At 37.6% G+C, this 19,592-nt stretch overlaps 1 protein-coding gene across 1 annotated transcript in view; it reads left to right on the top strand.

Moving 5' to 3' along the window:
- Positions 1–19,592, top strand: part of LOC134529256 (RNA-binding protein 24-like) — a 576,520-nt gene that overhangs the window by 530,678 nt on the left and 26,250 nt on the right. The window lies entirely within an intron of this gene.

Here is a 19,592-nt window from a genome sequence, read left to right as displayed (position 1 = left end):
TTATGATGGTTTTCTCCGTGTGCTCCTGATTATTCTTGTCAATATTTTGATGGTTTTTCCCGTGTTCTTGCAATCATTCATGTGGTTTCTTCAAGTGTTTCTGACTATTCTGAGAAACCGCTCTCTGCATGGATTTTTTTTGTCTAATGAGACATGTCATTTTATTTGGAGTTACATTTAATTCGATAATTTCTGCTACTAAATCAAAACTTGCAATATTTTTATTAGGTGGAATTAAAAAATATCACTACTCAGTCAAATTAATATTACGCCATGAGACATCTGTGGAACACCAACATGCAAGACGAACTTCCTTTTCCTTGGAGTCTGGCGAAGCCATCCTTCTTTTGCGATCGTTAGTTAGCATACCGCATCCCGCATAAAAGAACTAAATATTATTTACCTGCAAGCAACATGTGGCGACATCTTTTGTTGAAAAGCAGAACTACATGCATAAAGTACTTTTGCATGAGATATATGAATTCTCGCTGATGAAACATTAAAAAATTTCTATTTAAGTATTGGATCTAATTTAAAACACTCAATTGGTATCTGGCATTAGTCTCAGTAACTAATATAAATTCCGATTTGGGATCTGGCGCTGTATCGAAAGAACATAGTTGTAAGTTTTGCAGTAAATAGTTTATCTTGAGAAAGAATAAAAGACAACACGAGAAGAATGACTGTGTTAAAAATCCACTGCGCAATATGATAAGTTGTGTTCGATGTAGCAAGTCGTTTACGCGGAGAGAGAGCCTAAAAAGACATGGCAGAACTTCTAGCGCCAAGCCTGCGTAAAAGCTAGAGGACAACGATGAATCTACTAGCCTAAGGAAGAGTGATCTGCATTACGACAATAATTTTCTTGGCTCTTCCGATCTCGACAAAGAACTTAAATTGAAGGAGGTTGATGATTTACGGAAGAATGAAGACAATGGAAGAATCCTTAACGTGAAAAGTGAGAATATATTCCAGCCGAATTCAAGTAGATCTTTCCTACTTTGTAAAAATGATGGACTCCTAAAAAAAGGAAGCATGAAGACGATGAAGACACTTCAACATCATCAACATCGAATTATTACGGTAAATTGGGTGAAGACGATTCCTTCTACGGTGATTGTTACAGTGACTCTGAGGCTGTTGACAAAGACATAGACTATGATGAAGCACCTAAAGCTGCCAAGATCGAAGAATGTGGCGGTGTCCTGAAGCCGAAACGGTGGAAATGACGTGATATATTAAATAAATATGATCAAGCTTAAGATGATCACCATTTCAAACATGAAAGTTACCCTGAGGTTGGTGGTAAAACGGAAGACACCAGAGATCATAATATTTATTATAAAGGTGCAAGGAAGATGGTGGTAGAAGAGAATGATTACACATAATGGAAAGATCCAAACATATTGGTTGACCGGCTTAGACTTCTACATGATTCGCTTTGTGCAGGAAACTATTCGTGCATCAAAGAAATATCCTTCATACTCAAGAAACTGAGGAATGCTGGCTACATACAATAATGGCTTGTTATACTTGCATTTGTATAATGTAAAGCAATAAACTAAATAATTTAAATTATAAGAATTTAATGTTTTTATTTCTTGTATTCTGATTTATAACTAAGACTTAGATCTCGTAACTTGTGCTTCCTTTTTGCCTTTTTTTTTTTTTGTTGATGGAGCTTCCAAATGTGCTGCCTTTTCGATGATGGTGCTTCCAAATGTGCTGCCTTTTCGTTGTCGGTGCTTCCAAATGTGCTGCCTTTTCGTTGCGGTGCTTCCAAATGTGCTGCCTTCTCGTTGTCGGTGCTGTCAAATGTGCTGCCTTTTCGTTGTCGGTGCTTCCAAATGTGCTGCCTTTTCGTTGTCGGTGCTTCCAAATGTGCTGCCATTTCGTAGTCGGTGCTTCCAAATGTGCTGCCTTTTCGATGACGGTGATTCCAAATGTGCTGCCTTTTCGTAGTTGGTGCTTCCAAATGTGCTGCCATTTCGTTGACGGTGCTTCCAAATGTGCTGCCTTTTCATTGTCGGTGCTTCCAAATGTGCTGCCTTTTCGTAGTCGGTGCTTCCAAAGTGCTGCCTTTTCGATGACGGTGCTTCCAAATGTGCTGCCTTTTCGTTTTCGGTGCTTCCAAATGTGCTGCCATTGCGATGGCGGTGCTATCTTTTCGGTGTCGGTGCTTCCAAATGTGCTGCCTTTTCGTTGACGGTGCTTCCTATTGTTTTTCCTTTTTTGATGGTGCTTTCAAATGTGCTTCCTTTTTTGATGATGGTGCTTCTATTTTTTTATGTTGTTATGACTCTAGTATTTTAGTAAATTGTTCTTGATTTGACTAGCGTATTATTCAAACCGGTTAATGTATATAAACGAGTCCTAGACAGCAGGACGCTCAGTTTGTTACTGCTGTCGACGGTGTACGGATACCTAGTTTGTTTCTTCTGGTGCATAAATCGTGTCAATTAGCTGTTCTTGAGATTTCAATGGCATCTTTACCGACTTTAACGTCGTACTCGATGGAGGATGTACCATCGACTACGGGAACCATGACGTCAGCGCCGACGATGTTGGAGCAGATCCCGTTGGCAACGACTCTAACAACACTGGAGGAGACTTCGATATGTGCAGTTCCACCATCAGCTGAAGTTTCATCATCAGCAATGGATTCTTCAACTAATGGAGAGCGTACATTGCGTCAGTGCAAATACTGTGACGCATCATTTACTATCACCTCAAATGCTCGCAGACATGAAAGAAGCAGTTGTTCTAATAATGTTAAAAGAATACAATTTCAGTGCACTAAGTGCAAAAAACTAATTTCACGTCTTAATAGCTTACATCTTCATTATAAAAAATGCTCCGAGAAAGTAAAGTGCGAGTATAATGAACCTGGTTATTGTTTTGACTCATGTGTTGTACCAGCTGATGAGACTATATAAGTGAGACCCTGGTGATATGGACTTCAGTCCGTCTCTGGCTGCTGTGATGAACGGATCGGATAGTTAGACTTGTATAACATAATAGACCTGTATCTAGCTATTCTTGAGAACTCGATGGCATCATTACCACTATCTACACCAACCTGGATCGAAGGTCTACCATCATCAGTGCAGAGCACGATGACTACGACGTCTACAGCTACACCTGCTCTCTCAGCACAGCAGGAGATTTCGACGCGTGCAACATCTTCCGCAGAGCAGACCTCAACGGCTTTAGAAGTTAACATTTCAGCAGTGTTACAATGGTTGTCAACAGTTCCAGTGGCATTGATGAATGTAGGAGCATCCAGCGGTGTTCCATCATCCGACTGTACGTACTGTGAGAAGATCAAAAACTTGAAATTACGGGATTATGTAATACACAATTGTAGTAATAACTCTGAACGCATTAAATATCAGTGCAACAGGTGTTTAAGCAAGTTTGTACAATATGGAAGATTAAAACGGCACCTCAGGAATTGTGATAGACTGGCTGTACATTCGTCGGAATCAAGCTGTATATTTTGTAACAAAACATTGGCAAATATTCAAAGTGCACAACGATACGAAATATATCACTGTCCTTTTAATGAAGTCGATAATTCGACTTTGTGTGCAAATTGTGGTGTACCAATATGTCGAGCTGATAAACTGAATAGACATTTAAAGTCATGTAAAGGACATAGTCCGTATAGTAAGAAGACTGTTTGAATCGAGAGATCCACGAAACTTTGGTAATTTGTCTGTGTGTTTTTTGTTCTTGTGGTAGTGTATAATTTATGTAATAAAAGTTTCTTTAAACGAAATTGCGGTGTTTTTTATTTTCTCAAACCTGACACTTTAGTGGTACTTTATTAAAATATTAAAGTTGTTTTGTATCGGCCAGGGATCGAACCAAGGACCTAAGTCGATCTAATCAATCAGTATATAGATTACAAAATTATTTAATGAATTTTGAACTTTTTCCTGGATCTCTAGCATTAAAATTACGCATTTCCAATATGGTGATCTTGATGTCTGATAGGATGATAGTCGTAGAGGATTTAGAGTCTCTTTACGAATGTTGAACATGGTTTATTGAAATTATTATTTTTTACATAAAATTAAACATTATTACATCGATCGGGTATCGAACCGAGGACAGGAGCGGATCGAATCAATATGTAAATTAATGAGTGATTTATTTAATGTATTTTGAACTTTTTCCCGAATTCCTAGCTAAAATAATTACGGATTTTCAAGATGGCAGCCAAATTTCAAGATAGCTGTTGTCACAGTAATAAATGATTACTGCACTCTAGCGGATAAGAACTAAACTAACATGGCATCAGCGCACTCTCGCCGACGATACAATGATGATGGCTTCCAGCATCGAAGACAAGATGGCGGACATGGCGTCATACTAGATGACGTTATATATACTTTAAAAAAAAAGTGGTGGGAGTCAGTCTGCCTGCAGCCACCACGAGGGAAGGATCGGTCGCCATTTTTTAATTTTTTTGCCCTCACCAGGTTCGAACCGAGGACTCCGAGCACCGTGTCTTAAAAGTTTGTTTTTTTATAAATAATTTATTTAAATTTTATTGATTTAATTTTTTTATAAATTTTAAAATTTTTTTCTTTAAACTCGTATAATATATTTAAAGATGGCGGCCGTAACGGAAATTGCAACGGTGATGTCATCATCCAATATGGCCACTTGGAATAATGTAATCGGATGGATGTTTTGTTTGTCGCAAATATAAATGAAAAGCCATTCCCTTGCAGTACTCTATCATCAAACCTAAACATATAAAGGCATACATATATAATAAACGTAGTTTAGAATATTGCTACAGGTTCCAAACTTATCTCGACTTGCCTCGACTGGCTACACATTGCATAACACTTGTAAGTTTTTAATTCAAACTTGGCGCCATCCGGCGACAATGCCTTGAATTAAATATGGCCGACAGTGGCACCATCTGGTAGCGAATTTATGAATTAAAGATGGCGGCAACGGAGAACTTGGTGAATACAGGCTACCGACTAGTCTCGTCTTGTCCCCCCCGACATGTCTCGACTGTCTAGACTTGACTCGACTCGTTCCCGACTTGTCTCGACTGACTACATAACACTTGGCACCATCTGGCAGTAACTTTAAGAATTAAAGTTGGCGAAGGTGGCGCGCTCCGGTGGTAACTTTAAGAATTAAAGATGGCGACGGCGGCACACTCTGGTAGCAACACTAGGAACTTAAGATGGCGACGGTGGCAAATCATCTGGTATCGATTATATGAACTAAAATATGGCGACGGTGGCACCATCTACCAGTCAACTTGAGAACCAAGATGGCGGCGCCTATGACAACTAATTTTTGAATTTGGCGCGCGATACTAGCGACATCTTCCAGCCAACTTGAGAACCAAGATGGGGGCGCCTATGGCAACTAATTTTTGAATGTAGCGCCATCTGGTAGTCTGTTATGGAATTAAAGATGGCGGCTGTATAATAATTTTAATTTTAAATGTGGCGCCTTAGGTATGCTTTAAGGAAGGCAAAAAGGAGACCAACAGAACTATATGACGTCACAAGATGGCTGCCTCCAGCAGACGAAAACAATATGGCGGCCACCAGCAGACGAAACAAGATGGCGGCCACCAGCAGACGAAACAAGATGGCGGCTGATGATTACATCGAATTTCGAAAAGTTGAAGTTCGAAAAAAAAAATTCGAATCCAAGATGGCGGCCGTGACGAAAAGTGCAACGGTGACGTCACGATTCTAAGTTGGTGGAAATTTCTAGAAATACAAAATGGCGGATGGATTAGCACGGATTAGCATGGATTAACATATGGATTAGCATAGATTGGCATATGGATTAGCATAGATTGGCATACAGATTAGCATAGATTGGCATACGAATTAGCATAGATTGGCATACGAATTGGCATAGATTGGTATATGGATTAGCATAGATTGGCATACGTATTAGCATAGATTGGCATACGGATTAGCATAGATTGGCATGGATTAGCATAGATTAGCATGGATTAGATGACGTCATCCAAGAGGTTGGCAACATCGAGGGTCGCAAGGCTAAAGGTCAGGGTCGAATTTCTTTGTCAGGGTAAAATTTCAAGGTTAAGGTCAAATTTCAAGGTCAAGGTCAAATTTCAAGGTCAAGGTCAAATTTCAAGGTAAAGGTCAATGTTAAAGGTCAAGGTCAAACTTAAAGGTCAAAGTCAAACTTAAAGGTCAAAGGTCAAAGTCAAAGTTCAAGGTCGGCTCCTGGATCCTGCGCCTGTCCTTGAATCGGTATTTCCTATCTACTCGTAACGGGACATTTTTTCGTGCGTACATGGCTGATGAACGTAACGGGACACTTTTTCGTGCGTGCATGGCCGCCGGAAGTGACGTAATCCAACAGGGCTGATAAAGCGAAGTCTTAAGGTGGCTGCCGCGGATCCCCGGATCCCCCTCCCTCCTACCCTGTCCTCATATGAACTATATACATCTACTAGCAACAATTCAGACAACCTTTCAAAAACACTACTGTCAGAAAAATCCTGATGGGCTGCCCTTACAAGGGGCAAGTTTTCAGGATTATTTAAACACTTAAAGAAACATGTTTTCAGAAATTGGATGGGCTGCCCTTCCAGTAGCTGTACAAACAAACCATTTCCAGAAAAATCCTGAAGGTCTGCCCTTCCAAGGGGCAGCATTTCAGTCGCCCCGAGACACCAGCCGTTCGGTTGGCACCTCTGGAAGCATTGGACATGGTACTGCATTGGTCTAACTCTTAAGACCCCGCCTACCCGGGCACACACACGGTGCGCAGAGCTTCAGGAAAAAAGCAACGCGATTTCAAAACAACTCGAGATATCCGAGTGGGGGTCTGCTTACCCAAAAAAAAAGCATTTAAGAGTTCGCTGAGGGCCGAAAAAGTACTTTAGATTTCGAATTAAGTTTTTAAACTGTATTTTAGAAAAGTAAAAAATGGCTAAAACGCATGTTTTCAAGTTAATTTTTAGGCGTTAAACAACCAGTACATATTCTTGAAAGCACTTAAGGGACTTGCATTACACCTTTATCTTCATTTATCGGCCATATAATACTACGATCACCGCAAAAATCTCACTGTTATCCTGTGACGACGAGAAGACTGCGCGCCAGTCCAGAGCCTTGCGCTTAGAGGCGACACCGCGCTAGAAATACCATTGAGGTTGATAAGTGCGACGCTCGCTGGTATATCTAGCGGGGTATCGCCTCTATCACGTTGGCATCAATTTAGAGACCCCCAGTATTTTCACACGTCTAACTGTATGTGGCTTTGTCGCGATCAAGAATTACAAGTCAAGTGAAGGTGTATGTTGAATCGAATCCACAGCAAGGAAGATTATTGAATGACCACAGACAATTTAACACGCAATGTAGGTTTTTTCAAGAGGTTCTTCATTATATATGCTGTACGTTCAATTAAAGTGTTTTTAGATCGATCACTTTTCAACGCGCGCCTTCAGGCGCCGTTGCAACTAACTAATCCTGTAGAATGTTCGACTATTCCAAACGTACACGCAGGACCGGATTTAGGGGAGGGCAACCGGGGCGAAAGCCCCGGGGCCTCCACAAACGGAGGGCCCCCACAAACGGACTCATACAAAAAGGACTATGGAAAAAACCAATCTCCGGAACTATTTTACTACCAAATTCTTGCAGATCAAAATTTAGAGCTACATTTCCAAACCTTGAAATTGCATTGAGAATGTATTTGATTTTGATAGTTTCAAATTGCAGTGGAGAACGCTCATTTTCAAAAATTAAAATTATGAAAAATAAGCTCCGAACCACGATGGGACAAAACCGTTTATCGAAGCTTTCTCTCCTGAGCATTGAAAGCGATTTACTCCGGTAATTGGATTTCAGCGAAATCATCAACGATTTTTCTGCGAAAAAAGCTCGGAAGGTTCCGTTCATTAACGCTAAAATTTAATTTCATATAATTCTTGTCTCCGATTATATTTATGTAAGTTTTTTTAAATACTAAGAGAATCTACTTGATTTCACAATAAATTATTTATTGGAAAACTCGACTGAAAAAAAATTGTTCATTTTATTTGGACAATAATTTGGGGCCAGGGGGCCTCCGCTCCTCTGTTGCCCCGAGGCCTCCAGACCTCTAAATCCGGCCCTGCGTACACGCAGATATGCCATGAGTGTTAGTAAGAAATGCGCTCGGGTTTTTCAACGTGAGTCACATCTGCTGGAAGTTCAGTGGGCAAGCTGATGACACGGAGTACGGAATGTTTGTTGTTCAGGAATTCCAAGGAATTAATGCGTCGTTTCAGCTATCGAATGACTAGCTACGTGAACAACCGCAAATACCAAATATAGTGGGTCACTCTGCCTTCCTTCTGACACACATGCATGAGTAACAGTGTTAGACTTTTCTAAAATGGGACATTATCTTGTCTTATCTCACAAACAAAATTACGAAAGTGGTGTAGAAATTCGTTGAACCTAGATCTATTTTCTGCTGAAGGTTTTTTTTTTACTTCACAATTATGCTCTCTGTTCTGCACTATGGTAATTTTGGCTTGGGGAAGAATGAGCAAAACATCAATGCCCACTTATTACAATAAAAAAACTTATTATACGTGTAATTTAAAAAAAATAACGAACCCATCCAAAAATTAATGAAAACTTTTAAGAACATATGATATTAGTCTTGTGGAGCTTCAGTAACTAGTACGTATGCATAGACGTATAAAAATCAAATTATGTGGATCATAATTATCCTATACGTTATACGGAATGACCAGAAAATAAATTTACATATTCCTCTACATCATAAAAACATTTCAAAGAACTTTAAAAATTTGCTTACAAAATTTGTATCTATTCCTCCTGAAAAAATAAAAATTACAAAATAAAAACATGGCATCAATCTTTGGCTGGAATATTTAACTGATGATAATTATTGCATTTATAATTAAATTGGGCTTTTAAATCGATCATATTGTTTAACTCATTAAATCTAACCTAAAAAAATTGCTCTTTTAAAAATTGAGCATTTGAATACATAGTTAATGTGTTTATTTAGCTACCTTTTAAATTTTTTACACGCTTTATATTAGCTTCACCTGTATGTATGTTTGTTTGTTTGTATGTTTGTAACCGACTCCTTTGGGTGCGATTTTGACCTACTTTAAACGGCCAATTTCATTCAAACTTTGTAGATTTATCGAGGACCGATGACAATACACTAATTTGATAAGATTATTCCATTATTCAATTATCAAAATAAATTTTTTGTCAATTTATATCATTCACAATATTTAGTAGGCTTTGTTTATATCGCGCCAAAGACAAACTGAAAGAAAAGAGTTCGCACATAGTAAAGAAAACCATTTCGCTCATAGATCTTGCAACACGGACAAATTAGGGATTACTACCAAATCATTCATCGCTGTAGATTCTGAGGACTCCAGTGACGAAAATATTTCGCTGCATGACAGTTCACATGAAAGTGATGGATCTGAAAGTGATGATGATGCAGAGTGTTTGTTATGCGGCTGCCTTTTCTCAGAGGACAAACATGGCGAGAAATGGTGGCAGTGCCTCCAGTGCTATGGGTGGGCTCATGAAGATTGCGGAGCTTATCCATGTTTTGTGTGTCCTATGTGTAACAAACAAAAGTGCAAAAAGTGACTAAATGATATCAAATATGGAATTTGGAACATAATGTAGGGGTGTCTCATATTAGGAATACAATTTCGTTTTCACAAAATTTCGCATTTTTTTATTTCTTAGTTTAATTATTTTCTGTTTTAATACAAGTGCTTAATCCTGTTTTGAAGTAAAAGTGCATTACATAATATATCATCTAAGATAAATAAATCTACCAATCTTGGTTTTAATAACAAAATATAAATATTTTTAAAAAGAGGTCTCATATTCGGTACACTTGCCCTACATGTTCATTCAACATCTATATTGATTCTCCCAAACATTTAACCAGTAATCGTATATTTTCATTCACCGCACATTCGGCATTAATTACAAACTTAGTAATTGTGATTTAATAAGTGTTTATAAAGTAAGCTATCGCTTCTAACAGATTTCACTCTACACAGTACAGAACATTATTCAACTTTGTCATATAGTTTTATTTGTTTGCTTCATACTTTCGGATAGTACAAATAATTTAATTAAAAGTTAAGTTTCTGTATATTTCAAACACTATTCATTTTTACTCAAAAACATTAAATTTGGGCTAAACATAAAATTAGAAAAAGAATTATAAATATTTAGCATATTATTCATTTATCAGGTATTATACCTCAATATATATTTTGTTTATTTTTTAAGAAAAAAAAGGTTAATATTAACAAAAATTCTGGCTTGTGCTAGAACTCTATCCTTGCTGAACAAATAAGAAGTTCACAAGATGGCAGAAGCTGTTTTAGTTTTTTTATTATTAACTGATCTTGATTAAGTCAAACGTGCCTTAGTTTTCTCCGTGTGCTCCTGATTATTCCTGCCAAAATTTTGATGTTTTTTTTTCATCTCATGATTATTCATCTAATATTTTGTTAGTTATCTCCATGTGCTCCTGATTATTCCTGCCAATATTTTTTTTTGTTTCTCTAAGTTATTCTGTCGCACCTGTGTTTCCGTACCATGTGCGTCTCTGCCTGAGGAAGGGAGTAGATAGCAGTTCCCGAAACGTCGCTTGTTTCTGTTTTGGTAAAACTATTGTGTTCGTTTGTCTTTTCGTTTTGTCGTGTTTTTGTCTCGTTTCAACTGTTGTGCTGAATTATTTTGGGTTCAATATTTTTGTGCTGTCATCATTTGTGTTTTTTTTTATCGTTCTATTATTTTTTGGAAAACTATTGTGTTTGTTTCGTCTTTTCGTTTTGTCGGGTTTTTGTTTCGTTTCAACCGCTGTGCTGAATTTTTTTGGGTTCAATATTTCTGTGTCGTCATCATTTGTGTTTTTTTTTTTTTTCGTTTTTTTTTTCATTCTCTTAGTACATTTTTCTTTGTTTTTCTTTGTTTGTTGACCATATTCCTGTTACGGAATATTTTGTGGTGTTCATATCCTTGTTGACAACAGCAATTGTTTGCTTAATTTTGTGTGTTTTTTGTCTTTTTTGGGTATTTTTATTTATTTATTAATTGATTTAATTTTTAAGTTTTTCTTCAACAGAAAAAGTTCTTAGCAATTGCGTATGTCCAAAAACTTACATCATGTTAAGTTATTCTGGCCAATAATTGCAACGCTTTTGTTGCTTTTCCGTGTGCTCCTGGTTATTCCTGGCGAGACTTCTGCTAATGTACTCCGCATGCTTCTGGTCATAATAGGCTAGACTTCTATTGGTTTTCTCAGTGTGTTTCTGGTCATTCTTAGCGAGACTTCCGTTGGTTTTCTCCGTGGCTCCTGAATATTCCTCTCAATATTTTGTTGTTTTTCTCAGTATTGATCCCTAGTAGTGTACAAATGGCGATCCGAGCACTGGCTTCGGCTTGAGGTGCTGGTGCCGGGGTCCGCCATCTTGGATTGTGATGTCACGGCAGGCATCTTGGATGAACTTGACCCCGGCGACCATTTTGGATCTGCCAACTTTAAATCGAGCGCCCCGCTCACTAATGCTGCACTGTACGTTACGCCCACCATCATGGATGGGTATGACATCGCCGTTTCACTTTTCGTTACGGCCGCCATCGTGGATTATAGAACGCTGCATTTTACATTAAGGTCACCAAATTGAATTCTAATAAAAGTGTCCGCAATCTCGGATTTGATATCAAAGCCATTTTTTTCGATTCTGATATGTCCGCCATTTTGTTTTCGTCTGCTGGAGGCTGCCATCTTAGATAATGATATGTCCACCATCTTGGTTTTTTCTGTTCCGATGGAGGCCGCCATTTTGGATACCAACATCTTTTTTCCTTTGTTTACACCTAGAAACCACCAGCGTCACTCTGTCTCATCACATTAGGTCGATGTACGATTATATATAAAAATTTAATTTTTTATGCAAAATATAAAGGAGGCACTGTGATTCGAACCATCGCAGCTCTGACCTCTAGGTTGGAAGACATATGCCTTTAACTGCACGGCCATCGAGACATTTACCAGACTGAGAATTAAGTAAGATATATAAAAAATAATAAACATATTTGGACTTGTATTTTTTTTTAATTTGAAGGAATAATAGTATTGTCTGTTCGAAACCGAGCCGCCATATTTATTATAATACTTGTTACGAGGAGCGCTAGTTAACGCACATGACTTCTGTTGGAGAGCACTGTCGCCATCTTGTTTTCAGTAATCGATACAAGGAGCGCTAGTGTCATGTAGTACTCATGCCATGTTCTAGAGTGCGTTAATATCGTGTTATTTTAATTTTCACCCTCTAGAGTGCAGTAATAATTTATTATTACTATGGCACTTACAATCTTGATAATTGCTTGTCATCTTGGAAATTTGTAATTATTTAGCTATAAATTCGGGAAAAATTCCAAAAGTCATTAAATAAATTTGTAATTAATGTACCAATTCATTCTATCAGTTTCTGTTGTTGGTTTGATCCCTGGGCGATGCAAAAAAAATATGTAAAAAATAATAAAATCAATTAAAGCAGCCTCCTATAAGCAGAAGTGACCGTCATCTTGAAAATTCGAAACAATTAATTTAGAAATTCAGGAAAAAGTTAGAATTCATCAAAAAATCACTCAATAATTTACTGAAATAATTGATGGATTCCTTTCCCCCTTTAATCCTTGACTGTTATAAATATTTTTTGTTAGGTAAAAAAAATACTTATCTAATAATCTATGTTTAAAGTCCTAAAAGAGTCTTAAGATCCTTATATATGCGCGAGCAGCGAATTAAGTTATATATATTTTTTCCACCAGTACAGTTAAGAGGAAATTGGTCAGTTGTGCTTACTGTGTTACAAACTTTTAATTCTGCGACTAATATAGATCAAACGAATAGGTAATGTTTTCAGATACAAAGAGCCTGGCGATGACTACTTCAAAGATATAAAAATACCAACTTGATGTTACGAAATTGGTGATATTTAAGATTATTTAAAGAAAATTTTACAACCAGATAAAACAATAATTCTTACAAGGACTATAAATATCATGAAAATATTTTTAGTTAGCATATGTGATAAAGATTTTAAAGGCGCTATTCGGCTTCGAGCCTAGAATATGTGAGTCGGGAAAAGTTCACGATTCGATTAATTCGATCAATATTTTACTGATAAACGTAGTTCGTGTAAATTGTAATTTGGTATAATCTTCATTTTTAAATGGTAAACCGACTACAAACTTACGTGAGTTTGGAATAAATGTTTCTCCAAGTTATTGTTTGATTGAAATATCAAAAAGAGCAAACTAATTTCTGTGATAGTTAAGTCAGTCAGTGAAATGACAGTTTGATTCGTAGATCAAATTGGGATGCTATTTAATTTTAGAGCATAAGAAATTATTTTGAGACTGCACTTGAAGAAAGGTGGGAATTAATTTTAACGTAAGTTAGTTTGCGAAAGAAGGTTAGAAGATTATCAACTACTTATCAGTCATTTTTACGCAGTCAAGGATATACAGTAAGCAAGTATGGAGTCCGAAATTCTCAATCTTAATGAGGGAGTTAGCTTTGATGATTCAATCACAAAGTCGTAGTTACACAGCTACATCCCTTATATTTCAGGACCCTATTTACAATCTTCCGAAGGTATTATAACTATTCAGTATGAAGACGTTTATACTTTTCCAAGCCAGTCTTTCATACGAATAAGAGGTATATGATTAAAGAATAATGGCCAACACCCGATAACTACATAAATTATTCAAAATGGTATCCTACACTTATTTTCACGAAAATCTTATGACTTAAATGGAATTTAACTGGACACTGTCAGAGATCCCGGAATTACATGTACGATGACAATTATTTAACTCTTACGAGGAATGAATTACCCTTAGCAAAGATGGCAGGTTGGTTAATCGAAGACAATTTAATGTATCTGTGTATGAAGGTGGTAAATTTTTAATTTGCATATAACTAGCTACAATCCTAGGATTTGCAGACCTACAAACATATCATAATCAATTCGACACAAGAACTGATATTTTCTCTTGCAAAAACAAGGAATAATGCCGTACTAGCAACTGAAGAAAATCCGGAAAATATGAATTTATGTTTATTAACAATCGAGTGGATGGTACCAAGATTTCTACCAACAACGCTACATCGCCTTCTACAGTACCACTTCGTAATTGTCTGAGGTATGGTACATGTTTCATTAACTTCGAATGTGTCTCAGCTAGCTTCTTTGCTGTAGGTTACCAGGAATTTGACTTAAGCTTAAACTTTTGTGTAAATTTTCAGTTATCAATAATTTAACTTTTGCTAGCATTTTTAATATACAATACTTTAAATATTCTAACATTTTAGTGATTTTAGGGCTGAGTATGTTTTAGGTTATGTAATAAAAATTTTCACATTTTTAGTTCACTTTGAATATTTTTTCGACTAGCGAAAATTTTTGTGTGGTCTTTTAATATTTAAAATTGCTAATATTTTATGTAAGGTTAGTTTCAAATAGGTTGTGCTAGCTTGAGAATTAGTTTATTGACTTTGTAGTTTGAAGCTTTTTGTGTGAATGTATTGTTTAGAAGTTATGTACATTTTCATGTAACAGCTAGCTACATTGATTATGTTAACTCTTTTGCAATAGTTCTCCATGCGTCGAGCTTCCTTAGTGTGTTCCGTACGTTGAGATTGGACTACAGATTGCTGTGATGGCATCCGTCATGCAGAAATGCTGTTTCTGTCCTGCCATGTTTTCGCTGGGCCACAACCGCTACCAGCACGAATGTCAGTGTGATGTCAACCAGCAGCGCGACCTCCCGCAGTCCCATTTGTGTGGCAAAATAGTTGCACGTAGTGATAAAATGCAGCAGCATCTATCAACATGTACTAGTGCTGTGCCTACGACTTCAGGCACCAGGTGTAGCCTTTGCTACAAGACCTTCGCTCGTGCTGATGTTGCCAGACTACATGAGAAGACAGTTTGTGGTCTCAATCCTAACCACAAAGTGCATTCTTACCAAAACTCCACTCAAATGTTCTCCAGAGCAGATAATTTGAAAGCATATATAAAAGTGTGCAAGGGACCTATTCCGCCTCCGATAAAAAAGCAGATGATGGTAGCACTTAAGCCAGCAGTTATACCTAAACCAAGCACCAGCCGATCAAATGTGGAGGCCGGAGCAGGTTTGGCCAATACACACGGCTTCATTATTTCCTAAGTGGGGTTTCGTGGCAACTTGAAAACGTATGTGACAGAAAACAATACCAGTTCTACCAAAGATATTAGCATATACTTGGACACCATCAAGGCTAAATTAATAAGCCAACTTGTAGAGGAGATAGAAGAGAATGGTCCACTCAAGTTCAATATTGTACTGTGTTCAGTATTGTACTAGTGTGATTATGAAAAGCCGGTGGATGTCAGTGATGACAAGAGGGCTTTCAAAATCATGCCTCTAAACAGTTATTGAGGTGGAGGATGCAGTTACTGAATCCATCTTTAAGGTATGTAAAGAGGAGGAAGACTATATGGGGAAGAGCTCCGGATATACTTTGTCCATTGTCAAGCATATGCAACTTAGAATAAACACGCTTGATCCACTTTGTGCCAGTTCCTACATTGAACTACCTACCTGCATCAAAGATAAATATGCAGTGATTAATCTGCAAAACCTTGAAGACCACATGTGTTTTAAGTTGTCTATTCTGGCCAAGTATGTGGAGGGCGAGCATCCTGAACATGTCTACCAGTGCTACCATGAGCTGGAGGGGGAGTTCAACTTTGAAAACATCGAGTTTCCTACCCCAATCTGACAAATACCTCTGTTCGAGAAGCAGGATCCTGGCATCTCCATAAATGTCTTCAGTATCGATGAGAACAAGAACGTTGTACCGGCACGAGTCGCTCCAGAAAAAAAGAACCCCATTACGATCTTCTGCTCTTGGTCAATAACAATTCGTCCCACTATACTTTCATTACCAACTTTTCCGCCTTGGTGCGAACTTACTACACAGAGGCTATTCATGTATGCAAAAGATGCTTCAAGCGTTACGATGATCAGGAAAGGGTTGGAGGGCTCACGGGTCTTCAGTGTTTGAAAAAACACAATGAGCTCTGCAAACAACATACTGCTGTTCAAAAGGAGATGCCACAACTCGATGAAAATCATCAGCTGCCTATACAATAGTTTAAAAATTTCCACCATGCTAATAAGATGCCTGTCATTGTGTATTGTGATTTTAAGGCTTTTCTTGAAAAAAATCCGTACGTTCCAACGAAATCCTGATGAAGAATACACATTGTAGTACCAAAAACATTAAGCATAAAGCTACTGTATTTATGTGAAAGCCGATAACTCCATAATTCCAGCAAACATCACTTCTTCACTTCCATCAGATCCTGGAGTGTATCGAGGTTGTGACGCAAAGGACAGATTTATTTCCTGCATTGTAGAGATTGGTAAAGATTTACCAAAATATCTTCTAAATCTGTTCCGATGACTCCGCTCAAACATGGACAGAACACTGCTTTTCTGCAAGCATTAAAGTGTTGCTGCTGCGGCAGAAAGTTTGGAGGGAGTACAGAGGAAGTTCGTGATCACAATCACTTTACCGGCGGATATCTGGGGCCTGCTTGTAATGACTTTAACCTTCTTACTCAGGCGTACACCGAAGAATTTGATTGTGTTCTTCCACAACCTGGCATATGACCAGAACTTCATTGTCAGGGAACTTGGGTACGACAGTAAAGAAATTTTCATAATTCTTAATTCAGAGGAAAAGCTGATAACGTTTTTCCAAGATGTCTTGCGATAAGTTCAGTATTCAGTGTGTTGGTATGTTATGCTTCATGAGTTGGGGTCTTACTTCTCTTGCGGAGTTTTTGCCTGTAGACAAATTTATAAGTACTGCTGAGTTTTTCACACCTGATGAGTTGGAAATTTTTACCCACAAGGAGGTCTTCTCATACAATTTTGTCGATTCTTTTGCGCGATTAGATGAAGCTATTCTTCCATCCATTAATGATTTCTACTATATTCTGACTGATTCTGGGATTTCAGAGGCAGATTATGCTCACGTACACAAAGCCTGGGACATGTTTCAGTGTACTACTTTGGGAGATTATGCTGACTTGTACCTAAAGACAGATGTCCTGATTCTGGCATATGTATTTGAGAATTCTCGCAGTCTGTGCTTGGAAATGTACAGTCTAGAGCACTCTCACTATATTTCTTGTCCTGGGTTCGCTTTCGACACGTTGCTTTATATCACAGGTGTAAAACTAGAGCTTCTGACTGATTATGGCATGTATATGTTTGTGGAAACAGGTATTCGTGATGGTGTAGCACAAAGCAGTAAGTGCAATTTTGTGGCAAACAACACATACATACCCAAGACATACAATGCAGCCAAGCTATCCACATTTCTGGAGTACATAGATTCAAATAATTTGTATGGGTGGGCCATGTCGCTACTGCTTCCTACTCGTCATTCCAAATGGCCTGATTTAGATATTGATGTAATGTCTGTTCCAGACAATTCTACTACAGGCTACATTATAGAGTGTGATGTGGACTACCCTCGCAAGCTCAATGAAATTCACAAAGACCTGCCCTTTCTCCCCATAAATCAGTGTCCGCCCAGTTCCAAACAATCAAAATTAATGAAAACACTAGAAAATAAAGAACACTACATTGCCTATTATAAATAAAACTTCGGCAGGCTATACCTCATGGGTTGAGTGTGACAAAAACACATCGAGTCCTTTAGTTTCATCATTTGGCGTGGTTGGACCCGTATATTAAGCTCAACCCTGCTAAGTGTCAGTCTGTAGCCAACGAGTTTGAAAAGGAGTTATTTAAGTTAGCTCTGAACTCTACCTTCGGAAAATTTATATTGAACAAGAGACAGAGGCTCAAAATGGAGTTGGTGTACACTGAGAAGAGGTTCAAGAAACGGGTGTGTCACCCGTCCTTCAAGGACCGCACAATGTATGAACCGAATTTGACTCTTGTCCACTTGAACCACGAAACCATCATTTTTATAAGCCTATATATGCATGACTTACAGTACTTGATCTTTCAAAAACACTCATGTATGACACCATGAAACCTCGATACCAGGAAAACTTTTATCTAGCCTACATAGACATTGTTTATGAGTTCCAGATAGCTGACTTTTACACAGTCTTCAAAGCCGATGCTACATTAATGGCGAAGTTTGACACCAGCTGCTACCCTTCTGACTACCCCTGCTTCTACCCTTTCAACAAGAAAGTCGTTGGAAAGTTTAAGTACGAGTGCGGGGGGAAGTGATGAGTTTGTTTGTCTGTTTGCGAGCTAAACTATATGCCTACAAGTGTGGTGGTAAAGTTGAGAAGAAGGCTAAGGGGATCCAGAGCTGCATATTCAAAAACCGTATTAATTTAAATGACTAACTGGATGGCCTGCAGGACCACCGCACAAGAAGGGTCGCAATTAGGGGCATTCGCTCGAGGCAGCATGTGAGAGCACGAATAAGCTGGCCATAACATGAGAGGTCGATACGTGTCTAATCTGTGAGGATGATATCCGCATGGTCCCCCACAGATATGTCGAAAATGATTTGTAAATATTGTTTTTGTAAATAGTTTTAATTTGCATATAGTTTCAGGTTTTTGTATGTATAATTTCAGTTTTTGTTGTATAGTTTCCATTTTTGTTGTATCGTTTCAGTTTTGGTTGTATATCTTCATTTGATGTGTATATTTTTTTGGGGGGGATTTTATGTTGTGAAAAGCCAGGCTTTATTTCAATAAATATGATTTTACCTACATACTGCTTATTATTTTAATATAATACCTCATTCCTCAATGTAATCATTTTTAAAAATGGTATCAGAAAAGGATGATGTAATTATATGCAAACATTAAAAGATCTGCTTCCATGCAGATTTTAAATACGAATACACAAACATTGTCATGCTAAGAAAAGATTATTACTTGTGAGTGAGGACTCTGAAAAATTTCTGGTCCTGAACGGTGTAAGTTCGAGTAAATAAATTAAATTTACTAATTGTTTTTAAATTATCATTACTTAAAATTAAAACTAGTCATCGCATCCGCAACAATGAGACAGTTAATTTGATATATAATATCTGAGTTTAAATGTATTAATGTTTATGAAAATGATTATGTATTTTTATTTTTATGGTCTGTAAGGTTCATAAAACCACTGGTAGAGTATAGAAACTTGACCTTACATACATTGATGTAATTTAGAAACTGACACTCGATGATGACATCCATCACATGAAATCAAGATGGTGTTCTTCACTTAACAAGATGGCTGCCTTTAGCAGACTATAATGGTATATTTTTTCGATATTAAATTAATTTCTAATATGGTGGACATAAACGTTGCCACGCACAGGAACGGGGCGTTCCATGATGTCATCGTAACGATAATTACAATGCACATGAGTGGGGTGCTCCATGATGGTATCATCGCGCATTTTATTGAGAAATATTGATAATTTTTTATTTA

This window comes from Bacillus rossius, chromosome 2 (genome assembly GCF_032445375.1).
Source record: "Bacillus rossius redtenbacheri isolate Brsri chromosome 2, Brsri_v3, whole genome shotgun sequence".
Lineage (NCBI taxonomy): Eukaryota > Metazoa > Arthropoda > Insecta > Phasmatodea > Bacillidae > Bacillus > Bacillus rossius.
This window is presented reverse-complemented; position numbering and strand designations above follow the sequence as displayed.